The 17,370-nt window shown below is 34.0% G+C and overlaps 1 long non-coding RNA gene across 1 annotated transcript; it reads left to right on the forward strand.

Annotated features, from left to right (window-relative positions):
• Positions 1-847: 847 nt before the first annotated feature.
• On the forward strand, positions 848-14,254 carry LOC136835326 (uncharacterized). Its single transcript, XR_010852104.1, has 3 exons — positions 848-1,076; positions 8,095-8,204; positions 13,883-14,254. It is a non-coding gene; the product is annotated as an uncharacterized lncRNA (long non-coding RNA).
• The last annotated feature ends 3,116 nt before the right edge of the window (positions 14,255-17,370 follow it).

Below are 17,370 nucleotides of genomic sequence, written 5' to 3' on the forward strand. Positions count from 1 at the left end.
TAAAAGAAGGAAGTGTTAAGTAAATTTAATTTACGACACACTTGCCTGTTTAAAAGAGGAAGTTGAAAGGGTACAAGAATCACAGATAATGGGATAGTTTAACGAACAAAGTGTGAATAATATGAGCAGCTAATTAAATGGTTCAAGCAGTAGGGCAGTGGTTCTCCTTCCCAGGTCACATTCCCCCCCATTTTGACTTTTCCTCAATTCCTCCTCAGTTTTGGCTTTTCATTTAATATTTTTACGTTTATAATTTTACAGTATTATGTAAATTGAAACTTTTATGAAAATCAAATATCCTTATCAATCGCTGTCAGATGAAAGAGAAATCCTTATTTCATTGGATCATAAAAAATTATATTTGATTTAAGGGCCATATGGGCTATATTAACTATCGTCAAAACAAAAAGATGAGAGGAAACAAGAATTTTACTTCAGCCGACACCTACAGTAATATATCCCATTTTAAGAGCATAGACGACTATTAAAAGGCAGTTTTGGTCCATTAAAACAAAAATTCCTTTTTATTTGACAAATTGATGAGGAAACTTAACTTCAAAATGTTTAAATAATTACCAATGAAGTTTGTTTTCCGGTATTGCCCTACAACAACGCAAGTTTCACACGATTGTTGACAGCTTCTAATAGCCAATTAACAAATGCCCTCCGATCTTTTTCTTTACAGTAATGGTTCCAAAAGGGATCCAGAAAGAAGCAACAGTATTTGTGATCTCTTAGTTTGTGTTCACCCTTGTATCTGGGAGTGTTGGCGTTTTGACTGAAATTCCTACCCCCTGTTCTTCCCCCGCCTGAAATCCTCCGCCTCAGATTTTAAATTCCTTCCCAGGTAGCCAATCTCCTCCTATCTGGTAAACACAGCTGTTTGGTGAAGAAGCTCCCAAGACCCGTGTCCCAGTAATCTCTATATATTAAGAAGAAAGGAGTGCCTCTACCAGTGTATCGAAGTGAACCATTATAAAATAAGAGTGAAAAAACGAAAAAAATTAGCAATTCTATCCAACGATTAGTTTGTGCAGAACTTTCATATACAGGAATGACAGTTTAGGCAAGAACAGGTAAGTAATACATAATGTTTTAAGAGCTGCTCGCATGGAAGGAAAATAAGGTACGAGTGCACAATCACCCTAGAGGCGTACTTAGCTTGACTCGTGAACTTACCCTTCCATAAAATAATTACTTCAAAATATTCTTTGCAATTCTAGGAAATTATAAGCCAAATAGGCTTTGAATGATTTTTTTATTTTTTTTTAACCAAGTTAAGTAGATAGAAAATCCGGTCGTATATGAACTTGAGTGAAAAAAATATGAAAAAGAAAACGGCTGAATAGCTCGGCCAACACCTGTTCGATTCAGTCTGTCGCCAGTTTAGCAAACAAAAGATAAAAGTGTACAATGTATGCATAGAAGCTTCTCCAAAGTGCCACAAATGTCGAATAACAGTATAAATAAGAAGAGGTTGTAGGGTTGTTCTAGCTGTGGCACATGTGTAGTTACACGATCATAAACGATGTAAAATGTCATTGCTCTGAGAACTATGAATAAGAAAAAGTAAAGAATTTAACTTTTTCTATAACCATCGAAAAATAAAAAGCGTTCCTACTGAGATCCTAATGAAAAAGTAATTAGTTTTAGTTTTTTATTTTAATGCATCCATTACAATTTCCACTTGTTCATCAATAATTTGGGTCTGGGTTTTTAGTGTTTATTTCTTATACGTTCCCTGAATGCCTTTGATCATTACTTTTGTTACATTACCTGCCCATCCAACCCGCCAATAGGTTTTCTTCGCTGGAAATGTTTCCTTTACTTGATCTCCTCTCACCACCAGTGCCAATTTCAAGACCGCCTGTGCTGCACTCTGAAGTTCAGTTAATAGATTTTTATTGAGTTAACAGTTTAAATGCCCACTTTTATCTCTTAACTTGTATCTGCAAAACTGCATTACAACATTATTTTAATCATTTGTAACACTAGTTTTCAGTAGCTGTTCGGCAGTAGACGTTTCTTAGGGAAAGGTTATTTTGATGATTGTTAAAAACAACTTCACGGTTAGTTTTTATGGTGAATATATAACAGCATACATGAGCGTCACATTCATTTATACCGTAAGAGAATGTTTGCAAAATACATCCTTCATACGATGCTGACATGGTAAACTATACAACTTAAACAGAAATGATTTAGGAAATTCTTTTAAACGCTTAGAATACCAATATATCCAACAGCACCTGAATGGGAGAATGCAAGAGAATGGGTAGTGTTGGCATGCAGGCAAGAAAATCCCGGCAACTCCTTATGTTATTGTGGGTGTAAGTGTTCCATACAAGGATGGATAAATCCTAAATAATCACGAAATTAACATCCAGCCTTCTGGAACAGAATTAGCACAACCAAAGAAGTTATTTTGTAAAAAAAAAACTACAGATACTAAACTTTAACGGTTCACATTTTCAGACATTATTTGGAAAGTCGAATGACTGTATGTTAAGTTATATCGAAGGAAATTCGCTGGTCGTTTTTAACGGAATTTCCAAATAAAGTTGGGAGGAAAGATGGGCAATTTCTTAAGCGTAACATGCTTAGCTTAGCATATGACTGTGAAAGACAGTAGGGTGCTGAAAATCGTTAATCCGCTTACAAGAACAGGTATAAAAATATGCGCAGATCCCGATAGACGCCTTACTCTGAAATAGGAATGAGGCAGAAACTGAAAATTGATTTACGAATAAGATTTTGTCAGACCACGTTGAATGCAAAGTGATACAACAGCACTGACAAATTATTCCCCAGTGTTACTCTGCAACCAAAATGAGTAAGGCAGGATAAATTGCCCTAGAGTATTCATAGTTGATTTAAAGTTAACTTTATCTAAAATACGAGAAAAAATTTTGAAGGTTTCGAAGATTTACCTACCCAAGAGACATATGAAAAAAAAAAAAGTGGGCTTCTAAAGTTGAAGAATAATTAGCCATACTTGGCATGAGACATAAACGATTGTAAAATATTTGTACCAGGCCATATGCAAATTATATGATAAATCAAGAGGAGATGCCATCAATCCCATGAGGGCGCGGCAATGTCATCAAACACTTCAATGAACTGGTTTTTTTGTAGAAGCAGCTAAGTAAACTATGACCCAACCCATATGCTGGCAGGTTGTTTTGGAATTCGTTTCTAGTTCTAGCTACATCCTAAAGAGTCACTAAAATGAGAACAATAAGTACGTGGGTGGATGTGGGGAGAATACATTTTTATGAAATTTTACTCAGATATGTTATAATAATAGTCAGCATTATTTAATATAGAGTTGATAACGTTGCTCATTTTATTGTGTTCACACTTTATTAACAAACTTTTCAATGAAAATAATGACAAAAAATGCCATAAGGATTTTTGCATATGTAAAAATAAATTTCTTTAAAAAAATATTCATAGAAATTTTCACTGGTTTTTCTTGCCTGTTGTTTTCAGTTGAAACTTTAAATGCGTTTTTATCATTTACATATATATTACACTATATATAATGTCATCAAATATAAATACATCTTGTGCGTTCATATAAAGATGACATATGTATCATGTTTTATGGTTATATAAATACAATATACAATAAGCACTCTGGTGAGGAATACATTATATATAGTTATAATATTTTGGTGATATTGATAACGTTAAATATACATATATATGTATATTTAACAAATATAAAATGGCAAATGCCATACGATTAAAAATATTAAAAATATATATGTCACTGTATGCGCTCTAAGTGTATATTATATATATATATGTATATATATATATATATATATGTATGTATGTATATAATATATATATACATATATAAATATTTATATACATATATTTACACATATATATATATATTTATATATATATATATATAAATATATATGTATACATATATATATTATATACATTGTGTGCGCGCGCTTGTCAATTTATATTTATAAAAAATATTTATATATATATTTTTTTTCACTTGTACACGCGTGGCTTCTTATATCAGTAAATATTAAGCCACAACTGTCGTTTAATATCCAATTCGCTATACCTTAGGAATAACTTATACTCAAGGGTAATTATAATTGATATGTTCTTCGTCCTGGCAGGATTCGAACTGTTGCCTGGTTTAGAAACAAGACAGATGTTGAATTTGACCAGTGAGTCAGTATATTTAGGTTCTATTATCAACATCCATAACATTACCACGAAGCCCATTCTATATATAGTCTTACAGCACAACTAGGAAAAGCTATTTTTACTAGACATTGCATTGTGGTAATAACGAAACAAAATATACCATGTACTGAATCAGTAGTTCAGGCAATGAAAACAACAGTGAAATCCCGACTAGAAAAAGGTTATGGTAGTTACAGGATAAAAAAGTGCCTGAATTGCATTTACCGTTGCATTGAAAAGGGAATCTACCAGTCTGCAACTTTGGTTTCCTTAAGGGAAAGGTCCAAAAGCGTTGACAACCTACAAACAGGACATATCACTGGTATAAAGAAAGATCGAGGGTATACGACATTGATATTGTCATTTTAGTAGAAATATTAAATTTTACAAAGAAGTCCTAGCTTTTTAGAGACAAATGAATTACAAATTTAAAAGCAACGAAAATCAAGGAAAACAAGGCTCAAAATCTAATATGCTCCGGATTCCTTCCCCTACCCTGGAGAGGAAAAGACCATGCATAGTCTTGCCATTCCATCATCATCGAGAGGGTTCTGATGTAATGACTTCCACATTATTATATCGTTTAAGGTTCCAGAATGTAAAATCGACATGAAACGTATACTTGTTACTATGAGGAACACATTCAGAGGTTCATAGCACAGAACAACCAACAGAAATGATGCGACAATGAAGTCAACGGCAGCAAGGGTGCAGTCAGATATCACAAGTAAAAGATTAAGAAAGGAGTGTGTGTAATATCTGCAAGTAAAGAAAAAGGTAAGATTTATTTTGCAATACATATAAGTTGGATGATGTGTCACAGATAATCATGAATAACAAACTTGCGAACACCCTGCAGCAAAAGATCAATGGTAGTAGAGTTCAGTCACATCATAGTTTGTACACCGAAATCCACAGTGTAGTTACCGTGCATTAGTAGGATTTGTAAAATCAGTCAGGAATTCGAGGAAGAGGTTTAGTTTTATACGATCAGCAAGCAGTAACAGAGAGAATGAACGGGTTAATTGTAAGCAAATATCGAACTGAAGACCATGAAGATTTATATAGAAAATTCATGAGCCACAGGTTTTCCTGCATGTATTGTAGACGAGCTCGGTTTCAGGTGCTAAAACGAGGCAATTCATACAGTGAGATGCAAAGAGAATTAACAGTAATATCACTTGACAGCAGCTTTTCAAGCAGCTTTTCAGCAGGAAACAGGTTTTGGACAGAAGAGTTATCCTCTGCAGATTATAATATGCAGGAAAAACCACGAATATTTGCTTAACTTTTATTTTAACAAATTTTGCTCCTACTGTGAACTCAGTGTTATAAGGTCAGAGAAAATTACCACAATATTGAAGACAGAAGTAACATTTGTGGATATAAGATTGTATAATAAAACTTAATGAACAAGCCTAAGTTAACTGAAAAAGTATTCAGGTAAGGTTATTACGCCAAGGAATCGAAAATCATGGTAATAGCGTACCTTGTACAGGCAAAATCAAAGGACAAACTAAAATCAATATAAATTAATCTTGAATCAAATTGTTTACCATTATATATATATATATATATATATATATATATATATATATATATATATATATATACACACACACACATATATATATATATATATATATATATATATATATATATATATATATATATATATAAATATATATATATATCAATAGAAAACGATCCTTTTTACGTTGTGTACATCGCCTATAATTTAGGACTGCTTTATCGTTTTACTGTTTTACGATTTAACGGCCTTGTTACCCTTCTCACGCCACTTCGTCTTTTCTACATTTCTTCCATACTTAAGTTAAACGGAAGGTAATTTTAATGCCTGTTTACACCAGCTTGTGTCTCGTTAACAACTGTAGACCGCCATTCATGAGAAAGTTGATATATTCATGGTTATCGCAAAGATTTGCACAGTTACTGATGAACGGACGGAGTCATTGCTCTTTTGTTTTTATATTCGTTGCTGTATCTTGTGAGATATTCGTGTTCGTTCATCAGGCAATGCAACGAACTCAATGACAAAATATACATACGATTGTGACAGTTTAGGAAAAGTAAAATTATTAATCTGACGATGGACTCATTGTTCCAAAAGCTGCATAAATTGTCTAGTAAAACCGACATGACCACCATTAAAGGGAAACAGTATGCAGAGGCAAATATGAAAATTTCCCTAAAGCTTTCAACCTCTCAGAGGCAAATATGAAAATTTCCCTAAAGCTTTCAACCTCTCTCCCCCCCACAAATACACACACACAAACGCACACATGCAAGCCCTTCGAAATTTTCTTTCAGATTTCGCAACAAGTATACGCTTCTGGCAAACGTTCAACTTTGTTGTTGGCAGCGATAGGAGGAAAATAAAAGATTTATTTTTTTGGAACGCTGAAAGGAATACGTCGAAAAGGTTCTACCTGCCATTCAAAAAACGGCTTTTTGCTTTTGTTATTTATTTTTGAGACGGGCAGAGTACACCAGATAAGGGAGAGAAGGAAATGAAAGTTGAGCACTAACATTGACAGACAGACAGGCAGATTCAGGGAATAGATTCTAAAGAGACTGAGAATGTTCGCATTTCACCATAATTCTCAATAAAAGATTCCTTTTCCTTTCTTCAAATGTGCGATCCCTTTATCAGGTGATAACTGACGTGATATCCACAGTAGCGGTGTTAAGGGCTGCCTATTTTTTCTTGTGATGTCTCCTTTTGCATTTAAAGTTAAGAGTTGATATATACGTTAGCATACGTATAGGAGAGCCTTCAGTGAAATATTAATTTTCTATTATAAGTTAATTTGCTCGAGTATGTACTGAGTTGAAAGAACACGTATACGCTGGTTTCTTTGCTATGAATATATTATTATACTAAAATGAGCATTTATCAGATACAGTACCAACCCTCAAGAGTGAAAAAGGGTTTTATTGATCAGTGAGTGCATTGCATATCTAATAATTATTACGTAATTAAATATCCTCTACCAGTAGCAGGGCTTCATTTTTTAAAGAAACTGAAAAAAATTCACAGGTGACCTGGATGGCAAAATATCACCATGTCTTAACTATACGCACTAAAAGCTATCTAAAGGGAATCGCCCAGCGATATATTATACGAATGCCAACCTCCTTAAAGCAAAGATGCTTTCAATTGTGTCCATTTGTTTGTCTGCTTTAATAATATATCTATGGTGGGAATCGGTGGAGTTTGGGTGTTAGTTTCATGGTGGAAAATCGTAAAATTATTGAATGCCTACCAGCAGTTAACCATCGAAAGGAGGTTACCTACTGAACGTTTACACCAAATCTTAAAAAATATACTCAGTAATCCATAAGAAGAATGGAGGTACTAAAAGGCTGGTAGAATGACAGACAGACAAACCGAGGTCGAGGTAGTGATTTAAATATCTCAACATCATTGTAAATATCACGAGAATCTAAATGTATATTCGTTTTCTTATGATACGACAACTACAAACCCACTTGTCAGAAGGAATAAACATCCAGTTTCCATTTGCCCAAGTCTGTGCTGTTTGGGCCGTGTTCCCACTTTCATGGAATTTCCCTTGTTTCAAGGAATTCCAAGATCATCAAGGATGGTTTTCAGGAATGAAAAGATCAAAGGTTTCATATTTTTACAGGAATTTTAATGAATTTTGAAATGTTATAGAATTTTCATTAAAACAGTCATATTTAAAAATGACAAGCACTAAAAACTTAATGTTGAAGATTAGACTTGCCAATTATGATCAGATCGATATTGCTTCGTTTCTTCATTGTGTGTCTGCATTGCCCCTCTTATTACATTTTTTCTGGCCTGTCACATATGTTTTTCTTTTTCAGGCGATATTTCGAAAAGATGATACCAAGAGATTGCTCTCCCCATCAAGGAACTACCGCAAGCAAATTGAGGATGCTACCAATCACACGTAGAGGCCCGTTTATGTGTGTATGTAAGTGCTGAAATTTTGGGCATACCTGCAACTGTGTACTTATTATGGTCTCGAGGCTTATCCAGAACCGTGTACAGGTTAAAATGGAATAGATACAAATAATACGTATTCATAACGATGTCTCCCAAACCTAAAGGGAATTGATAATCTGCTAGGGAAACATGAGAAGATTCTTCAGTGTGGTGCTCAGAATTACAAGGTGGATGTGGTTTGGAGACTGCCTTTAGAAAGAATTCTAATCCGAAGGTGTATCATGAATAATGGAATGTCAAAAGACTGAAATCTATATTCCATTTAGTTTAAGATGATTAAAAGATAAACGAAATATTTCGAACGTTGGTATGGGAATTTCTTTGTTACATCACATGCTAGTAATCTGAATAGGAAAATTAGGCAATTGTCTGAAAAAAAAAATTTGTAAAAGATATAAGCGGATGAAAAGTTTAGTTCTTCAGCAAAAGAAGCAGCGAGGGGGAGAAGAGAGGAAGAATATGATGGGAGACCAGTCAATACCTAGCATTTTACATGGTAATGGTTGGGTTAGGTTAATTTTCATCGTCATTTCATAACTTACAAATGATAAAGGTCTGTCTTTCATAACACACTAACACACACACTTATATATATACACACACACACACACACACACACACACACACACACACATATATATATATATATATATATATATATACACATATATATATATATATATATATATATATATATATATATATATGTGTGTGTGTGTGTAAATTTTTGGATTTAATAGTTGTGTAATAAATTCAGGTACTTGATCACTTCATGACAAAATATATATATATATATATATATATATATATATATATATATATATATATTTTATATATAAATTTATAAGATTATCAGGCTCTATATATATCATTTAAGAGGAAGAGGAGGACTGTTGGAAAGAACTGAGATGAGGATGGTGAGATGATGATTCTTTCTACCTTAGTAATCCCACTCTATAGCAGGGAATTCGGCACTTTCAGGTCAACTGTCTCCCATCTGTTTCTATTCCTTGCACCTACTTCCCCAGTCCCCCACCCATATCCTTCCTCACCTCATCCATCCCATCTGATCCGCTGGCCCCACACTCCTTCTCCCCATCACTGGCATGTTCTTAGCTCTCTTGATTGGTTCCCACCTCCTCTATTACATGCCCATAGTGTCTTAGACGAGGCTTCCTAGCCTTCTCCTTTACGTTACATATACCAAACATTCTTCTTATATCTTGACTCCCTCCTTTCAGCAGTAGTGATATTCCAGCAATCCATCTCACCATCCTCATCTTGTTCTTTCCAACAGTCCTCCCCTCTTTCCTCTTAAATGCTCAAGTTTCTACCCTATAATGGTACAGGCCTGATAACATCTTATAAATTTCATTTTGAGCCTTAATGGCATTCTCTGTCTAAAACAACTCCAGTATATACATACATATATATATATATATATTTTGTCATGAAGTGATCAAGTACCTGGTTATTACACAACTATTAAATCCAAAAATTTACCTCACTTCAGCCAGATACCTGAACCCTCATAACAATAATATATGAAAACACTCTAAAGGTGACAGTGATCCCTTAAAACTTGCTTATCACTTGAAAAAATCAATCTAAGTTTTATCAAGTTATGAGTGAGGTAATAATAACTATTAAAAAAATATATTAGAGGGAAAGGGCATCACTCCATCAGACAACTATAATTGTTTCCCTGGTCTTAATTCACTTCAAAAACACTGAAGGAGAACAGAACATGTTTATCACTTACCTTGTGCATACACAAATGACCCTGTTCACTGGTGGTCAAAAATAAAACACTGTGCTTTTAAAACTTTAAATACAAAAATTTATTTCTAACTTCAAAAGTTATAATTAGAGTTCACAGTCTGAAAAAATTTACTATTACTTGAAAGCAACATAAGATTTAATTAATTCTTAAGAGTAATTCACAGAACTTTAATTTATCAAGAAATTACATTAACTAAGCAAAATTCAAACTATTAAGATTTACTCCAAATCTGAAAAAGAAATCTTAATATAATCAAAACAAGTATGCAGCGTTAAAGTAATAACACATAAAGTGCTAATTACATCAATGTTAAATCACCAACACAAAATTTTGGGTAACACTATGAAATTGTAAACACAAGAACACACAAAAGAAATGTAAAAACAAAAACATAAAAATGTACAAAAAGTTTATCAGCATTAATTTCACTAAGGCAATATCTGTTTAAAGATTATATCTACCTTTTTAAAAGATTATATCCACCTTTTATCATGGTAAACAATTTAGTAAAAACCACTTTACCTTATACAAGTTTCTGCATACCATTACACAAATCCTTCTTCCTTTTTGCTGCAGCAATAACACTTTAACCTAAGGGCTATTACTGTTAACTCTCTCTTATATCAGATTCTACCAAGGGAGCATTAGATATTATTAAGAGTTTCCAAAAACTTATATGTTTGGGAGAGTGACCACAATCTTACACTCTCCTGCAGGGAGAGAGAGAGAGAGAGAGAGAGAGAGAGAGAGAGAGAGCAACCTAACTCTACCAAGTCTCTGTCTGAACTAACTGGTATTACCAAAATCTTCCATGAGGTTAAACCTGGGTTGCCAGTTAGGCATTTTTAGAAAGTGGTCACCCTAGGAGAAACAGGAATAAACTGAATTTCTTCTTCTTCCAACAGGAATAAACAAATTTCCTCCTTTTCCAACAGGAATAAACAGATAATTTATTCTCTGGCTCAGAAAAGCCTCTTATCTGAATGATTGACAAGGGTTTTGTTTGAACACTTGTATAAACACAGAGGCTTTTAGGGTCTCTCTCTCATAAAGCATTTCCTGTCCACCTGCGTAAACATTCAGCTGTGTACACACAAGCCTACAGGAAGAGGTATCTTAGCTTATCACACAACCAACCAACCCTTGTAAAATCTGACACTAGCATCTCCCATAAACACTATTACAGTTATTACAGTCAATACATGACAAACACAAGAGAAAATATATAAGCATTGCACAAAACATACTACAAAATCACCTTATTATATTTTCACAACACATGAGCAATATAAAAGAAAATATATAAAAAAATACAGAAAACACATTACTTTTATAGAATACACACATAAGACATATTATATTGCATATATATATATATATATATATATATATATATATATATATATATATATATATATATATATATATATATATATATATATATATACTGTATATATGGATATAAGAAAACTAGTAAATACTATAACCAGGTCATAATGGGTGGAATTGTAAATATGATTATGGCTGAAAGTGAAATGACGATAATAGGTACACTAACTCCCTTGTGCAGTAGTAATACATAGTTATTTCTGGGGAAAGCTGGTAATTATGAATTACCTAAGAAGAATCAAACTACACTAAAACTTGATTCTTCAAGTTTTAGTGTAAAACAGGGATTTTTAGTTGGGTATATAGTTTTTATTTTCACGCATCTTATTTCAAATAATTTCCCACCTCGCTCTTTTCATGTCGCCTTCATAATGACCATAACATTTACATATTCATGCCTACAGCAGACAAACACAAAGGACGTGAGAGAGAGAGAGAGAGAGAGAGAGAATACAATAGCTCTTGGACTTTCTTGAATTTTTACGAGTTTCATTACTTAAAATATTCTCGTTTTTAAAAATATTGCCAGCTCTAGCTGCTTTTAAAAATTAGGATTAGAACAACAATTAGTATTCCATGTTTTTACTCTCTCTCTCTCTCTCTCTCTCTCTCTCTCTCTCTCTCTCTCTCTCTCTCTCTCTCTCTCTCTGTCAGTATTTCTGTTTTGGCTACTGAGAGTGTGGATATGATAGTATTATCATCATTATGAATGCAGACAAACAGAAATGGAGGGAGAGAGTGGGAGGTGGAGCACATTTCACATTATTCGACCTTTAAAATCTAAAAAGAGATATGAGAATAGGTACCTTTAAAACAACGGAACAGCGAGAACAACTTGCGTAATGGAGCTCTGCTAGCAAGTCCAGGAATTCTTAGAACCACCGTGTTCATAGCCACCAAAGGCTGCCATTTATCAACAAAGTCCGGCCTCCTAGATACCCAATTTTCCAGGTGAATGAATGGAAGGGGCCGTCACTCCATCAATCTCGCGTAAAATGGTCGATTTAGGCAAGTGGAAACTGTGGAAGGATTTTGAGTGAGGTTAAAATCCTGAGGAGAGACATTTGTTTGTCTGTTTTATAATTTTTCTTCTATACGTCAATAAGATTATCTAGATTTTGATAGATCATAATCGTTCCACATAATAATTGCATATTTTTCGAGAGAAAAGGGGACTGAGTGCAATGACATATTTTCAATAATGTTAAACACGGCTACTTTATCATATAAACAGTGGAAATGAAAGACATCAATGATGCAATTGAAGTTTCTTGAAATGAAATAATCACATGAACAGGCTTAAAGTCATCAGTTTTCAAGCTTAAAAGATGTAAAAAATGGTTTTGCATCGTTCGTCCAAATTACATTTTTTTTCCTGGCACATTTATAACATTTTGATTTGCATCTAAATGTTGACTGTATAATTATTTTAGATGTTTTGAGGAAATATATATTCAACGGGATTTGTATTGAATTTTGATGCTTGTAAATGCGAAGAGAATTTAACCAAGGGAAGCAAATGCGTAAAAATATTTAGTCCTCTGAAGCACTTAAGTTACTGAACATCTGACTCTCTCGGTCAAGTGGTCGTTCAACCTTGGAAATTTTTTTCACGCTAATTGCTAAATATTAAATAAAATAACAAGCAGTAGCTCAACGAGTTCCAAAATGCAGTGCTATGGGGCATAATCATCTTAATAAATAACTTTCTTCTCACGTGGCCATATTTGTTATTTAAAACGCTTAATCTAACAAAAAGGTTTTATTCTTGTATTTTTGATGCTTTGTGTATATCATTATTTTTCAAGTATGCATATAGTATACAGTTATTTTCACGATTTGTATAATTTAGGAATTTTCATATTCTCATAATTTATGAAGGATTTGATATAGTTCCATTGGCTTTGTTTTGTGGGTAAACTTTAACTGCTTTTATTTGTAATGTTTTTTGGTCTGTTAGTAATAATGTTAGCCTGTTCACTTGTATTACTAAATTATTAAGTAAGCTGCCCTATGGGATCCATATTAGCTCCGATGCATTAAGGTCAATCCCTTCAACAGTACTTTGATGTACACCATCCTCAATATCAGAGCTTAATTTATATTAGAAAAATAGGCGGCCAGTTTGTTACTAATATAGAAAACGCCTGCAGTAAATTTAGCATGAAAGACAGAGAAAGGGCAAGGAAAAATAGTAGTTTGATTCTCTTCACCAGGGGACTATATGGTGGTTTAATGGGAAAAGGAATATTTTACATAAACCGGGACGTAAAGGTACTAGAATTTTGCTTTTCCCTACCGCTCATCTCCCTGCTTTCAAGTTCTTTTTTCTTGAATCTAAGAACAGTAAAAACTATTGTATCTTAGAAAGTACAGGAATCATAATGTGACAGTAGTGAACATTATTTATTTTTTTATTTTTTTTTTTTTCTGTAAAAATACGTAACCTAATGCTTAATGCTTTCTACTTTCAGTTAAATATAACAACGCGCAGAGGAACCTAGGCTAGAAATTGATTTGGTTACTAAGATTATTTCATTTAAAAAACATACAGTAACTTACGGTTTGGATGGGCATCCGAGAAAAGCCGATTATAATGTCCCGGTCTTATCAAGAGCGTTTGCAAAATAGATCATCCGAAGGATTAACACGGCAAAAGTAGATTGTAATCACTGAAGAATATTACACGAAGTATCACACCAATCATGTTCAGAATGTTATATGCAGTGGTTGCGCCTGTGTTGAACAACGCTAACCAAAATTGCTATTCAATGTTTGGTTTTGAGAGAGAAACTGGCAAGTTCCCTTGATACAACTAAGAAGGGATTATGTCGCAGGCCTAAGGGGTAAGGCTGTAGAAGATAATTTTTAGTTAAACAAAAGGAAATATTTTGTATTTGTAGTGGGATACCAAAATATTTAATATCAAAGCGAATGGCTTTTGGATTCTACGGTGAGTTAGTGTCTCTTCCTTTTGACCGACGTTAATAATTTCAGTTATTTTCCGATACAAGGAAAACTATAAAAATAATGTGGCAAATAATTGGATGGTTACCTCTCAAGCCAGTATAGTACCAGCGTAATAATAAGACTCGTGTAGAATTTAATGAAAAATATTTTACCTAGCCTTAAGTTGGCTGATTTCACCTTTTAGATTAATGAGTACGCCGAGGAGAGGAAAAGAAATGCTGAAAAATTATCAACAATTCGTTGAACATCTCTGAAAATTGTTCATACTAATTCTTTTATTTAATAGATGATTGTGCTTGTATATTTTTTACCAGCTTTTCAATACATCTGTAGCTTTATATATAGAGGACGTGTTCCTGTCATTCAGTTCTCCAGGACCTTTTCCGCATCTAGACAACCTCGTCACTCAGTTACACTATCACCCCCGTACCGTAGCATCTCATTTGTAATCTCGTTAACTCCTAATGATTTTAAATTCTTTACCCCGAAGTCATCATCAGTCATTTCCAGAAACACTCGCAACTTACAGTTAATGTCCGACTCTTTCATCATTCAACTCTGCCGCTCCTCTGTCCTTACGCTCAGTAGTTCTTCCAAATACTCACTCCATCTACCCAGGAATTCAACCACTTTAGACCACATCTCTCCAGTTGTAAAATTTATTCAGATATCCATTAGCTGGTTAACAGTTTTCTCTGTATCTACGTCCCTGTAGAACTTTTTATTCTCCCTATAGTTCTCCCCCATGTTTTTTATAACTCGCCACCGTTTTCTCTCATCGCATGTGGCAAAATCGTCTTTACGATTTCAAGCTTCAAAATCAGTTTCATAATTTCTTTGTCAAATAAGTTTTTTCTTATATTAAGCACGAGTCAAATTTGGATTTCAGCCCAAATTACCAAATTCAAATAAACTGCCGGACTATTAATGATCTCCATAGTGCGGCTGTTTAACAACCACGGTGTGATGGTAGCCAGTTCCCTTTGGAAATTACTTTTATCAAAAGCTCAGCCCGACTGAGCATAAACTGCTGTAGTTTTTGCCTTACCGACGTAAAAAAAAATATATATGTATATAATTCGGACAGTAAACACAAGCAAAATCTACTTAGCTCCTTTATGTTAAAAGTACTGGGGAAATCAAGTTCGACCACATGCACTACTTTAGAAGTAGGTTGAAATATGCACTCAGTTATGAGAATGGATTTTTTAAAGAAAAACTGTACAGAGGGAGGGTGAGAGAGTTAACCGGTAATTGTCTCTCTACAGCCTCGTAAATAGCTTCGAATCTAGGGACAATAAAAAAAACCCGAGTAAAGATTTTAATACCAAACAAATTGAGCTGATTAATATTTGTTATTGTTGATGTTGCTGAATAGCGCAAAAAAAAAGACTGGCGTTTGCAACTTGCAAAGGTGAGGAAGATAAAGGCATTATAAGAATAAAACACAAAGAATTATAAAAAGCTTTTCCGGTTTGTCTTGACAGAGAGTAGAGATGCCTGAAATAGCTCCTAGGCTTTCATCAAGTCACAAGGTAGATGCCCATAACGGAGGGTGTGCCATAGGGTAATTTGTAACACATGCCCACTGGCTATCTTCCATAGTGTCTTACTTGATGGCTAACAAACTGTGCTCTGAAGACAGAAAACGAGATGAGAGGCTACTCTTAAAATAGGGCTGCCTTCAAGGAACCATCGAATCCCATAGAATCTGCCTAAACCTTATAATCCGGCAGGTGAGATAGAATTGCATTTAAAAGAGTTTGACTCGAAAGAATCATGAAGGCATTGCTTCTGTTTTCAAAAAGTCAGGTAAGTGAAGTAGTATATATATATATATATATATATATATATATATATATATATATATATGTGTGTGTGTATGTATGTATGTATGTATGTATGTATGTATGTATGTATGTACTCACACATGTAGGTGCTTGTGTGTGTGGGTTTGTGTGCGTGTGATATTTATTCATTCAATTCCTAAGCTACCAATAACAAATAAATGTCGAATTTATCTTGGCGATAACTTACATCCAGTGAGAGTTTTATATGATAGAACCTCTAATCTGACCAGGATTCAAACCCATACGTTTTGGGATCGGAAATATGATGACAATGACCACAACCAGTCTGCTGTATATATTCCTATCGAATTCAGACTCCGTACTATAAATCAAAATCAACCTATTTCCACCATTTTATGCATGACAGTGGTTATGGTCGCTGTCACCCTGCTTCCAACCAAAAATGGGTCATATAATGGGTTGTTTTTGGCTTCATAGGAGAGTCAGGTTAATGGATGATGGTGGGATGAGAGAAAAGGTGGACAAACAGGAGAGGTGAGGCAAGAAAGGTAGGGGAATGTGTATAATGGATTGGGAATGCAATTCATTTGTATACGGAAGACAAACTGGGAATATCTGAAGTAATTGTTTAGTCAACCCTCTCCTCCCTGGAAATGAAATGTTGGTGTAAACGAATAAAAATGTTGAAGCTCTTGAGATGAGGGTTTAATGTTTACTAGTACATGCTGCATAAGAAAGGTTGGTAGGGTGAGAAATGTTGACATGGTTAAAGATTAGCGTATACGAAAGGATATATATGTGTGAAAGAGAAATAAACTGACAGAAAAATATATTTTGCCATAGTATATGGAATTAGGGGCTTATAACCTTATGTCAAAATCGAAAATCTTCGATGAGATGTTTTCTGAGAAATCTTGTGAGTAATTTGTGTTTATATTTATTAAACCGAGGTTCTAAAATACTGTAATTACGTTCGAAATATTCCATACACGTTCAAGGCAAGCTCATTTATTTTCATACCTCAAGAACATCTTCGGTAACTGTGAAATGTCTTATGGATCGCGATACCATTTTAAATGGAACATTATCGGATAGAGGAGAAAAGTCTTGCTTTAACGTCCGTGGATGAAAGTATTTCTCATTGAGTCATCCTTGTCAGCCGACGTTTGTTAATGCTCAGT

Source organism: Macrobrachium rosenbergii, chromosome 55 (genome assembly GCF_040412425.1).
Source record: "Macrobrachium rosenbergii isolate ZJJX-2024 chromosome 55, ASM4041242v1, whole genome shotgun sequence".
Classification (NCBI taxonomy): Eukaryota; Metazoa; Arthropoda; class Malacostraca; order Decapoda; family Palaemonidae; genus Macrobrachium; species Macrobrachium rosenbergii.